Source organism: Prionailurus bengalensis, chromosome B2, assembly GCF_016509475.1.
Source record: "Prionailurus bengalensis isolate Pbe53 chromosome B2, Fcat_Pben_1.1_paternal_pri, whole genome shotgun sequence".
Classification (NCBI taxonomy): domain Eukaryota; kingdom Metazoa; phylum Chordata; class Mammalia; order Carnivora; family Felidae; genus Prionailurus; species Prionailurus bengalensis.
The window spans coordinates 79,674,882-79,687,882 of NC_057349.1; positions in this window are offsets into that span (position 1 = coordinate 79,674,882).

The window sequence follows — 13,001 nt, forward strand, 5'->3', positions numbered from 1 at the left end:
GGTCATGAGCTTACATTTCATGGTACTGAGCCCTGCAAAATGCAGGGCCTGCTTGGGATTCTCTCTCTTTCAAAATAAATAATTATGAGAAAAAATTTAAATGGCAAATTTTGTGTTATGTCTATTTTGCCACAATTTATTTTATTTTATCTTTTTAATTTTTTTTTTGTTTTTATTTATTTTTGGGACAGAGAGACAGAGCTCGAGCAGGGGAGGGGCAGAGAGAGAGGGAGACACAGAATCCAAAGCGGGCTCCAGGCTTCGAGCTGTCAGCACAGAGCCTGACGTGGGGCTCAAACTCATGGACTGTGAGATCATGACCTGAACCGAAGGTGGATGCTCAACCGACTGAGCCACCCAGGTGCCCCAATTTTGCCACAATTTAAAAAATAACACAGGAGTGGGGGAGGGAATAAAGAAATAAAAATTAAAAATAATTCAAACTTTCAGGCACCTGGGTGACCCAGTCAGTTAAGCATCTGACTTCGGCTCAGGTGATGCTCTCATGGTTTGTGAGTTTGAGCCCTGTGTTGGGCTCTGTGCTGACAGCTCAGAGCCTGGAGCCTGCTTTTGGATTCTGTGTCTCCCTCTCTCTCTGCCCCTCCCCCCCCACTCAAAAATAAATTAACATTAAAAAAATAATGCAAAATTTCAAGGAAATGTACATTAATTTCTTGAAATAAAAATCCACAGCAAGGGGCTATTTAGTTGAAAGCACAAACAAGCAAAATACAAATTGCTTGAAGCTCCCCTCACAATTGATTGGGCCCAAAGTGGATACCAAACACAAGCTGGGTCATTCAGAGGCTTTTCTTGGGAATTTAGAAGAGGAATTCCTATGTTTGACTTGGTCATGGGATGGGAAGAAGCCTCACTGTAACAGTTACCAGTATGAATTACTAGTATGTCCCAGACCTCTCCTCATGCTTGGTTTGTTTCCCATGGATTCCTTGAGCTTGGCATTCTTACAGTAACTCTCATTTTAAAAAATACCATTTTGCCTGAGTTATTTTGTGTGGTTCCTTTGCCTAAAAACCAAACTTCTAATTCTCATACAGGAGATATTTAAGTTTTTAGGTATTTTAGGACATTTAGGTAATGTAATATTACCAATTGTATTAGGTTCCTACTGCTGCTATAACAAATTACTATAAATTTAGTGGCTTAAAACAACAGAAATTTATTCTCTCACAGTTCTGGGAACCAGAAGTTCAAAGAGAAGGGTCGTGCTCCCTCTGAAAGCTCTCAGGGAGAATCAGTTCCTTGTCTCTTCCAGCTTCTGGTGTTTGCAGGTGTTTCTTGGCTTGTGGCCATATCATAATCTCTGTCTCTGTGGTCACATTGCCTCCTCCTCTTCTGTGTGTCTGTCTTCTGTATGTCTCTTACAAGGACACTTATCATTGGATTTAACACCCACCCACATAATTCAGGATGATGTCCTCATCTCCAGTTCTGTAACCTAGTAACATCTGTAAAAATTCTTTTCCCAAATAAGGTAACACTTACAGGTTGTAGGGATTAGGGTATGGACATATCTTGGGGCATGGGACACCATTCAACACATTCCACCAGTATATAATGTAATATATAATATAATATAATATAATATAATATAATATAATATAATAATGTCACAGTGAAACATATGCCCATTTTAAAGTCTGCTGATGCATGTTGGCAATATGTATCAGTGTTCGATATTGCTGACATTGCTCAAAACATGTTTTGAAATTTTTTATTTGGTGTTGCCCTCCAAAATTTAGTCATGATCTTTGAAAACTATAATGGCCATGGTCGAATCACCATATATTTGTACAGTGTAACAAGCACTTTCACATCCTTGGGACCTAGAATTACCCTGAAATAGTGGAGGCAGATCCAACTGGTAGAGGGTTTTGTTTTCTTCTCAACAAACTCAGTGCCTTTATTTTCCTGAAGACCAAATAGCATTTTGAGCAAACTCTGGGAAAGAGGAGGGCCATCAAAACTGGGCAAACTAAATTTTGGCATCAGAATGCCCCAGATGGTATGGTTGGAAAAGTCCAAGGCATTCTTAACTCTCTCTTCCTCCTCACTCCACATCAGGTCTACCAATAAACCAAATCCTACCGTTCCATCTGGAATATTTCTCATATATCTGATTCCTTCTACTCCCACTGACTATGCCTTAGTTGCCTCAGACCCTCCTTATCTGAACCAGTAAAATATTTTCTAACTTGTCTCCTTGGCTTTCAGCTTTGAGTGTCTTGCCCCTCTCTTTCTATGCCCTCCAAAGTATACTCACCTACAGATGTTGGCCCTACTCACATACATACCTTCCAGGGTCCCCACAACACAGACAAGAAATCATAAGTTGCTCAACAGGGCCCTGAGTGGCCCTCTCAGTATGACCTCTGTCTAATTTTACAACTTGTCTGAATTAATTTCTGTTTCCTACTCCTGCTTACCTTGCACATTCATGCCTTTATGCCTCCACTTTAACTTTAACATCCTGTCAGCTCTGCTTTTTAAAAATCTATGCATTATTTTTAAAGTAAAATAAGTGCTACAAGGCCCAAAACAAAACCAGAGGGCTCCTGGACTCCCTCTGACCACCCTTGCTTCCTGTCCACTCTCTCCATCCCCCAGGAAACCTCTTTCAGCCCTCTTACCTGGTATTTAGTATTGACCTTCATACTTTAAAACAAAATGCTAATAGCGGTATATTTAGTTTTTGGCTTAAGATATAAACTGATGACTTTTTACTATGAAGATGAGATTTTAGCTCTATTATTATCCAGATCCTACCTATATACATATTTATGCAAATATTATATATGTACATTCCCCTTCCCCATCCTCCTAATGTAGTTATAGCTTGAGTTTGGAGTCTATTGATATTTGGTGGTTTGCATGTGATTGGTTCTACTATGAATATATTCTTTCTTGTACTTTTGTTCTTCTTTGGAATTAATCATTGTCTTGTTCTTTCCTTGACTTCATTTTCTTTGCTTCATTTTCCATTTACCTAGCATTTATTCATCCCCAAGTTCTCTCTGCCAGAAGCACATCTCTTTTCAATTCCTTCAAACATATTGAGGATTCTATCGGTTTTTGTCTTTTTCTTAGAAATCCTCCCCCAGAATCTTTGGTCCTCCTGCGTCAGTCTGGGCTGGCTGCTTCCCATACCACCCTGAGCTTACCTCTGCCCTCCTTCTTGAAATTCCCTTCACTCTTCTCTTGTGTGGGAGGAGTTTCCTAGATCCCATGTCTTATTCTTCCTGAGTTTCTTCTCTTTAATGAAGTATGTCTTCTAGTACCTTCCTGAGAAAAAGTGCACAGGGAGTAAATTTCTTGAGCTGCTCTGTATTTGAAATATCTTTATTCTAGCCTTATACTTGATTGATAGTTAGCCAGTTCAGGCTGCTATAACGAAGTACCATAGACTGTGTGGCTTATAAGCAACAGACATTTATTCTCACAGTTATTTGCTAAGGTTTATTTCTTCCTGGAGAGTGGAAGTCTAATCAAGGTGCCAGCCTGGTTGGGTTCTGAAGAGAACGTTCTTCTGAGTTGCAGACTACAGATTTCTCATTGTATCTTCACATGGTAAAGAACTGAGAGAGGAATCAAGCTCTCTTATGACTATTTGAAGGGCGCTATCCCATTTAGGAGGGCCTCCCAAAGGTCTCATCTCCTGATACCATCTCATTAGGAGGCAGGGATTCAATACATGCATTTTGGAGGGACACACACATTCAGGCCGTAATAGGAGACAGATGTCTAGGTTGGAATTCATTTATCCTTGATTTTTTTTAATGTTAATTTATTTTTGAGAGAGAGGCAGAGACAGAGACAAAGCATGAGTGGGGGAGGGACACAGAGAGAGAGAGAGACACAGAATCTGAAGCAGACTTCAGGCTCTGAGCTGTCAGCAGAGAGCCCAATGTGGGGCTTGAACCTAAGAACTGTGAGATCATGACCTGAGCCAAAGTCGGATGCTTAACTGACTGAGCCACCCATGTGTCCCTATTTTTCCTTGATTTTTGAAGTCACTGTTCCATTGCCTTCGAACTTTAAGCTGGTATTTTTTAGATACTGTTCCAATTCTGAGGCTTTGTACATGCCCTATTTCTCCCATAAAAAGATTTTAATAATCATGTTCTTTAACAAATTATTATTATTACCTTATTACCTTACTTGGTGTAGGCCAATTTTCATCCATTATGTTGAGCACTCAGTGGGCCATTTCAATCAGCAGACTCATGTTCTTTAGTTCTGGGAAATCAGTGTGGTTTATTTCTTTTGAAACTTCTTCCTCTCCATTTATCCTGTGTTCTCTTTCTGAAATTCTTGCTTGGAATATTGTGTCTCCTGGACGGATCCTCTAATTCTCTTTTCTGTCCTATTTTTCAAACTCTTCATCTTTAAATTTTACTTTCTGGGAGATTGCCTTAAATTTACCTTTTATTTTTTTCACCTGGGGTTTTTATTTCTGCCATGATAATTTTTTTTAATTTTTTTTTAACGTTTATTTATTTTTGAGACAGAGACAGAGCATGAATGGGGGAGGGGCAGAGAGAGAGGGAGACACAGAATTGGAAGCAGGCTCCAGGCTCTGAGCCATCAGCCCAGAGCCCGATGCAGGGCTCGGACCGTGAGATCATGACCTGAGCCGAAGTCGGACGCCCAACCGACTGAGCCACCCAGGCGCCCCTCTGCCATGATATTTATACCATCTTTTTTTTTTAAGTGTATTTATTTTGAGACAGAAAGAGAGAGCAGGGGAGGAGCAGAGAGAGGGAGAGAGAATCTCAGTCCACAATGTTAGTCCAGAGCCCGACATGTGATTCGGACTCACAAACTGTGAGATCATGACCTGAGTCGAAACCAAAACCCAGATACTTAACCGACTGAGCCACCCAGGTGCGCCTATACCATATTGTTTTTGCTTTATGATGTACTATACTCCTAACACTCTGAGGCTATTAATTAGAGGGGCTTTTTATTCCTGTTTGTTCTCCTTGTCTTCCTGCTTGTTTCTTTGCTTGGGTCCTCAAAAATCTGGTGATCCTTGCCTGACTGCTTACATTTTAAGGTATAGCAATAAGAAGTTACTGTAAGCTCTGTGTGCACAGCATTCATTATTGGCTAGTGGGCATTGCTATGGGATGATCTGGTCAGCTGTATCTTAAAGAACCTCCGGTGTTAGTATTTAACCTAATTACATATATATGCATTTAACCTAATTATTTACACACACACACACACACACACATGCAGAATAACTGTAATGTGCTAACTTACTAGGTAGGCCAAAAAATTACCCTCTTCTCTCCTCTGAAACCCAAAAAGCTGGTGACATCATTTTAGATCTAGCATTTATAGCAATGAGTCATATCTGGCTGTGAGTCATAATCAATATCTCGGAGAAAACTTGGCAAAACATCAACATCACAGCTTCATTCTGAGCTTCTCCGTGAAGTTGGTTGTGCTTGCTCTTCAGCTCTGCAATCCAAACAGTGTTTTGGTCTTTCTCTGTACATTCAGGGCTTTTAAAAAATGATATGACTCGGGGAATGTTAGTTTTATCTCGTACAAATCTTAAATTTCCAAGGATAAAATAAAGACACAATAAATCAGACAATGAGGATTTGACTGTTTTTGTACAAATCTTAAATCTTTCTGGATGTTATAAGGACATGGGAATGTTCTTTCTTAGAAAGAATTAGCAGAACTTCATTGGCCAAATCTCATTTTTGCTTTTAATGCTCTGAGGTTACAAACAAGAAACAAACTCTACCCAGTCTCGCTCGAGTTTAAAAATCACAAGCATTTCTCTAAAACAAGTATTCATTTTGCAACCTTTTACATCACATGGTTGAAAGAGCCATAGCGTCTGAAATTCTACTGTGTCATATCACCCTAAGTTCAAGTAAAAATTGGGACATTGCAGTATTTTGTAAAAATGAAATAGGCTGTTTTCCCCATGGAATTTTAGCTACTTAGATGGACAGGATTGAACCGGTTACTCTGGGACCTGAAAAATAAAGATGATTTAATAGGATATGTTTTAATCTACTTCCCTTAATTTATCTTAAATTTCCTGGAAATAGTTTAACTCCTATCTTCTGGAAATGTCAAACGAAATTGTCAGAAATAACCAGACTTATTAAACAAATGGATTTTCATGGTTTTGCACTGAATAAGAGTAAGAACACTTTCTATCGGGGCTTCATAGGCAAATAAAAACTTAATTTGCTGGGGAGTGGTGGTTCTTTATTTTTGAGAGACAAAACAAAAATTTTAATTCTCTTGGCTTTAAAATGAAGAACATCAAAAACAAAAATCTTACTAAAAACAAACAAACAAACAAAAACTTTATTAAATCACAGCAATTATATTTTCTCCCCAAACTGTCCTCTCTGGGTTTTCATGTTCTTGTTAAGGCTATCTTTTCTTTCCAAATCAATCAGATTTGAGAGTTTGGGAGCCATCTATTTTCCTCTCCCTTCTCCCTACCCCTCCTCACCCTCATCCATCCCACCTGTCTGATCTCTGGATTCAACTCATATTGTCAATCACCAGGGCTCAGGCCTTTATCTCCATGTCCACCATTCCATTTCCTTGGACTATGTTAGCCAGAGTCCTCAGGTGGCTCACAGCTAAGTTATTGCCATGTATCTCACTGCCTCCCATCTCTTTTTAGAGGAGTTTCAAGCTTAGTTGCCTAAAGAGTCAGGTGAGTAAAGGAGTGAAATGAGTTGGCTAAGCACAGGCCTTAACTGAAAGGACAGCCTCCACTCAATTGCAGCTGTTGTTTCACCAGGGATAATGGGACAGTGTCACCAGAAATCCAGCTTTCCAAGAAAAGTCAGAGATCCCCAGAGTTTCTATAGGTTCTCTCACTTCCCTTGGATTCCTGGGAATTGTAGGTACAAGAAGAGAGATGTTTGGGACCTAGAAGGTAGGTTATGAAATGTACTAGGCTGGCCAAACCTCAATGCTTGTCATGTGTACAGTCCCTGAAGTGGCCCTAAATGGTTGCTTATTCATAGGTGCCTCATCTTCCTGGCTCACCATCCTAGCCGACAGCCACCAAGAGGAGGTCTAAGAAAGTTCATTTGAACCAGGATGATGGGTAATGAATCATCCAATCATCCAATCTGGACCAATCCAAACTGGACCAATCAGTTTTTCTCTCTCTCTGGAATTTGGACTTTAGATAAACAGTGAGTTAATTGGTAGTGATAGTGGATGTGGAAATACACAAAAAGCACAAACAGAAAGGGTAGTTGACTCATGGTAATACCAGAGCATTTAGAGTAAGGATCAACAAACATCTGCTAAAGAGTGACAAAATTACCTAGTAACTAGAGTTGCATGGGATCTTGAATAAATTTCGAGTTTCCAAACTTTATTCCTGGTCTGTTAGGCACTATATTGTTATTCCTGTGTCTCCTATGAGTTCTGGGAATGAAGGTTTTCTTTAAAAAAGGAAAGGGAGGGGCGCCTGGTGGCTCAGTCAGGTAAGTGTCCGACTTCGGCTCAGGTCATGATCTCAGGGTCCGTGGGTTTGAGCCCCGTGTTGGGCTCTGTGCTGACAGCTCAGAGCCTGGAGCCTGCTTCAGATTCTGTGTCTCCCTCTCTCTCTGCCCCTCCCCTGCTCTCTCTCTCTCTCTCTCTCTCTCGCTCTCCCCTGCTCGCTCAAAATAATAAACATTAAAAAATAATTTAAAAAAATAAAAAAGGAAAGGGGGTATAATTTTACTCAAACCTTGATAAATTATAAAACGTTTGTCCCAACTGCTTTTTTCTGTGGTCCTCTGCCCTTCTCCATTTGTTATGATGTAGAACATCATTCTGGAATACTTATAAGAACACTGCTTAACTAAAAATATATCAATAGTCAATAAAAATGTGCCAATATTCCACAGAGTGAAGTCACACACACAAAACTGGTATTACATTTTTAATTACTTGATAGAGAGTAGTTGCAAGTAGGGATGGGCCTGGATGTCCCAAGTTTTACAAGGAGTTTAAATCATGAGAACGACAATAACTCTTGAGAGTTACACAACACTATGAGGCAGGAATTATGCTCCAATTCCACACTTTCAATATTTAAGGGAGGGGAGATAAAATCAGAGTGACAATAAGAACGGTAGGAAAAATTAAAAGATAAAAAGGGGAGAAAGAGATAAGAGACAAAGTAGAAGGGCTAAGATATCAAGGATAATGAAGTGATTATACAATTGATAACTGATATGACATATAAGGATTATACACACATGGACACAATTGCAGTTTGGGTGAGGGGTTAAATTTTTAAGATTATGTTGGTAAGAAAACTAAATTTTTTAAATAATGGAATAAATGTTTTAAAAGTTTTTCATAGTGTTAGAATTAAGTTAGAGTTTTAAAAAGTCAATGTAGACTCATGACTTTAAAAAGAAATGTCTTCTGGGGCTCCTGGGTGTCTCCGTTGGCTGAGCATCCAACTCCTGATTTCAGCTTAGGTGATGGCCCAGGGTCATGGGTTCGAGCCCCAAGTCAGACTCTGTGCTAAGTGTGGAGCAGCCTGCTTGGGATTCTCTCTCTTTGCCTGTGCCCCTTTCCCTGACTTGCTCTCTCTCAAAAAAGAAGAAAAAAACAAAAAAGAAAAAAAATGTCTTCCAATTTTGTCCAAAAATGGCCTAGCAGTGATATTATTCTAATCCCAATCTGTGCTCATGAAAAACAATGTCATTTTCATCCTTGATACCCCAATTTTTCCACTAATCTTTTTCTTCACATAAAGGAACTAAGATTCTTTATAAAACAGTTCATTACGTGTTTTGGGGTAGAGAAAGCTGAAGATAATCTGGAACATCGTCTTGTGTATATGAAACAAGAATGTTTTCAAATATGCATGGGAGAAGTGCTGAAGAGATAACAGAACCATCTTAAAAGGACTTTCACTGGCCAAGATCTAAAGATTTAATCAGGAAAGGAAAATGATTCTAGATAATTGAAACTATGTTAATCTATGAAAGTCCATGATGATTCTCCAAAGGAAAAAGTTTACAATTTAGTAAAAAGTAGTTTGGCTATAAAAGATAGTGAATGTGATAATATAGATATGTTGCTTAAGTTGAATAAATACAGAGTTAGATGTATTGGGTTTTTAAAAAATCTAAAGCATATAATGGTTTATAAAGTGCAGGCATTCCTTTTCTCTAATTGCAACAGTAGGGAGGGATGAATACAAGAAATTGGGAATCAGCCAAAAAATCCTGGAAAAAAATATAAACTATACCAACTACAGAAAGAACTGCTTCACATCATTTGTCACACATAACAACTGGGTAGAAAAGAGATCCAACAGTTTTCAGCACTAGGGTAGGAAAATGACCAAGGAGAAAGAGAATTCCATAGTGTGTTTCATGATGATAATTCACCAAATGTCTTAATGATAACTAATTGCATAGACTCCCTCCCTGTCTTATGAAAGGTGAAAACTTTCAATGAGCTTATTAATTATAACAAATTAATGAGGCAAAATCAATTTGCAACAAATGAACAATCCAGCTCAATATATTATAATAAGAAGAAACTGGGTTCTGTAAGGTGGCCAAATAAGGGCACTTGGGTGGCTCAGTCGGTTAAGCATCCGGACTCTTGATCTTTGCACAGATCATGATCTCCTGGTGCATGAGATCAAGCCCCACATCAGGCTCTGTGCTGACAGTGATGAGCCTGCTTGGGGTTTTCTCTCTCACTCTCTCTATACATCCTCTGCTCACTCATTCACTCTCTCTCTCAAATATTTTTAAAAATGCTTTAAAAAAGGATGGCCGAATGAAACTTAAAAAAAAAAAAGGCATCATTTCAGAAGCATTAGGTTGCATTCTGTGAATGGCAAGGATTTAAAAAGTTTTATATGAGGGGCGCCTGGATGGCTCAGTCAGTAAAGCGTCCAACTTCAGCTCAGGTCACGCTCTTGTGGTCCGTGAGTTCAAGCCCCGCGTCGGGCTCTGTGCTGACACCTCAGAGCCTGGAGCCTGCTTGGGTTCTGTGTCTCTCTCTCTGCCTCTCTACCCCCCCTCTCAAAAATAAACATTAAAAAAAAATTTTTTTTGTTTTATATGAAAGGAAAACCAGCCAGGAGGCACAACCAAGCCTATGACCCAACTAAGATTAAGTTGGCTGGAACCCCATCTGGTCTAAATAATAGGCTTTTTCTTTTGGTTTTATATGTAGAATGAAATAGAATCACGCATCTATAGTATTGTACCCCAAGGCTGCCACTAGCCCTTTTAAGACCTTTCTATCAATAAGGAAAAGACATCTTATCCTCCAGGTAGCTCCTGGAAAGATGGCTTTTAAAAGCAGAGTGACAGCTGTATTTCAGTACTCCCTTGCCCCTTTGACCAGGCACCCCGTGCAAAGTACAACCCACATAGGCCTGCTGCCCCTGTTAGGAAGGTTTAAGAAATGAATGTGGTAAAATGACTGGCACCTCAGAAAGGGATAAGTATAGGGATAACAAAGACATTAATTTCAACCTGTGGTAATAGTACTTTAGTAGCAATTTAAGTATCAATTTTGTCATTGTGAAATTTTGTGCATATTGTTTGCTTCTAAATATAAACCTTATAACTCTTTTCTTAAAGCTTATTTGTTTATTTTAAGAGAGAGAAAAAGAGAGAGAGAGAAAGGGGCAGAGAGAGAGGGAGAGAGAGAACCCCAAGCAGGCTCCATGTTGTCAGCACAGAGCCCTACACCTGGCTCTATCTCATGAGCCATGAGATCATGACCTGAGCTGAAATCAAGAGTTGGATGCTTAAGTGAGCCACTGAGGTGCCCCTAAACCTTATAATTCCAGTTAAACTTCAGAGTATGTTGAGAAGGTTTGTGATCAATGCTTAAATGTCAGAGAAATTTTCACTTGTTAAGTTTAAATGTTTTGATTTCCTGGTTGTGTTCAGTGGTTAGAGGAATATTACTTCACAGATATGAAAGATTAATAATTTGAGCTTATGCAAAGTATAACTTGGAGGGTTTCTCTTTTCACACAAGTGTCCCTTAGACATTTAAGATCTAAGCAATAGATAGGTAGAGGAAAAAATGGAAATAAAGCCACAATAAGGGGGAAAGAAAAACACTAAGAGCAGGAGGAGAGAACAATATTCAAGGCAGAGAAAGGGAGAGAAGGACAGAAGTAAAATGTAAAAGATAAAGGTAGACAGGAGAGAGAGCAGAGAAACCCAGAGGGCTCTGAAGTGTTTATGCAGGTAAACTGCTTATTTCACATATGGCTTTAACTCTTTTCCCTGCTCTTTAATAAGTGGCTTACCTTTTTTTTTTTTTAAAGTAGGCTCCACACCCAGTGTGGAATCCAATGTGGAACTTGAACTCATGACCTTGAGATCAAGACTGGAGCTGAAATCAAGAGTCTGACTCTCAACCAACTAAGCCACCCAGGCACCCCTCAATCGTTTATTTAAAAAAACAAACAAAACAAAACAAAAACCAAACCAAAACAAACAAAAAAAACCCCAAAACTTTCTCTAGAGAAACTGTTGACTTAAAAATAAAACTAACACATGCACTGGAACAAAAGTCTTCAAGAACCCTGAGAGTCCTCTCAAAACTTGCTTTATCCTTGGAATGTCTTGCTACCTCCATGATTAGCCCTTTGGGTCCAGACAAGAGCATCTAACCTCTTCCTTTATATCATACAGCACAGATGAAAACAGGTTTGAGTATTAAAATAGGCTTTCCTAAAGGCTAAGGATCTATAGGAACTATCCACAAAGAGTGACATGAAATTCGATAATCTGGTTTACAAAACCTGGATTGCTCTCTCTGGTGATCCAGTTCCCTGTCTCTTCATGGTGGGCACCATCTTAACACCCATCACCCATGTGGCTGCATCTGCAAGGCTACCTTTCTTAAAAGACAGAATCCAGGGTCTTAGATGAGGCCTACCCTTCAGACCTCAAAAATATAAACTTACATACCACATAATAACTCCACCATTCACCCAAGAGATACACACAAATTGGTGTCCTCCATCAAGGGCCCCTATGAACTGACTACCAGTTAGCAGCCTCCTGGAGGGTAAATTATTCCCTGGGACAGTGTGATATTACTCGCAGATAAAGCCAAACCTTAGGCCTTGGGATATAGTGAAAAGAGGACTAAGCATTAAGAGTTCAAGGGATTTAGTTGCTGACTCATTTTGTGACCCTTAGGTAAGTTATTTTATCTTTAGAGCTTCATTTACATCATAGGTAAAATAGAACTTATCTCTATTCTACTTTAAAGGATTGGGGTAAGAATAAAATGAGTTAGATGAAAAAGTGCTTCGAAAAAGTATACACTCTTACAAAAACAGAAGAAGAAATTACATCATTCCAGAGTCTCTGTAATCTTTGCCTGTTCTTCTCCACCAAATTTTGCCAGTCCATTCTCCTCACCTGACCTGGAACCCATTGTTAATTTGCAGACCAGTGGATTTGAATTAAAGGTTCTGTAGGATCTTTTACAACTCTGGAAGTATACTATTTCCTTTCATCCAGTGAATATGAGCACTTACTATGCATCGTGTTGGAAACACAAAAATGAGTAAAATCCAGCAAAAAATGATAAAACCTAGCAATCAGTAATTATGGAATGTCATATGAAAAGTTTATACAGATCTTCCTCAATTTATGAGGGGGTTAAACCATACGAATAAAGTTTTGGATGCATTATTTTAGATATTCCCTCTGTCCAACTTTGTTAACAGCCACGAAACATTTATTAAGCACTACAAAGCTGAAAAATACTGGCTAGAGGTTGTGAGGATACAGAGATGCGTAAGATTATCGTGGTGGCCTAAAAACCTACAATCTAGTGTGGCAGGTAGTATGGATGATGTTAAAACTTTGGTCTTGCCATCCCTGGACTGGAGTTCAAATTCTGCTATTAACCTACTGTATGATGTTTGACAAGTACCTTTTGCCTTTCTAAGACGGTTTCCTCTCCTACAAAGG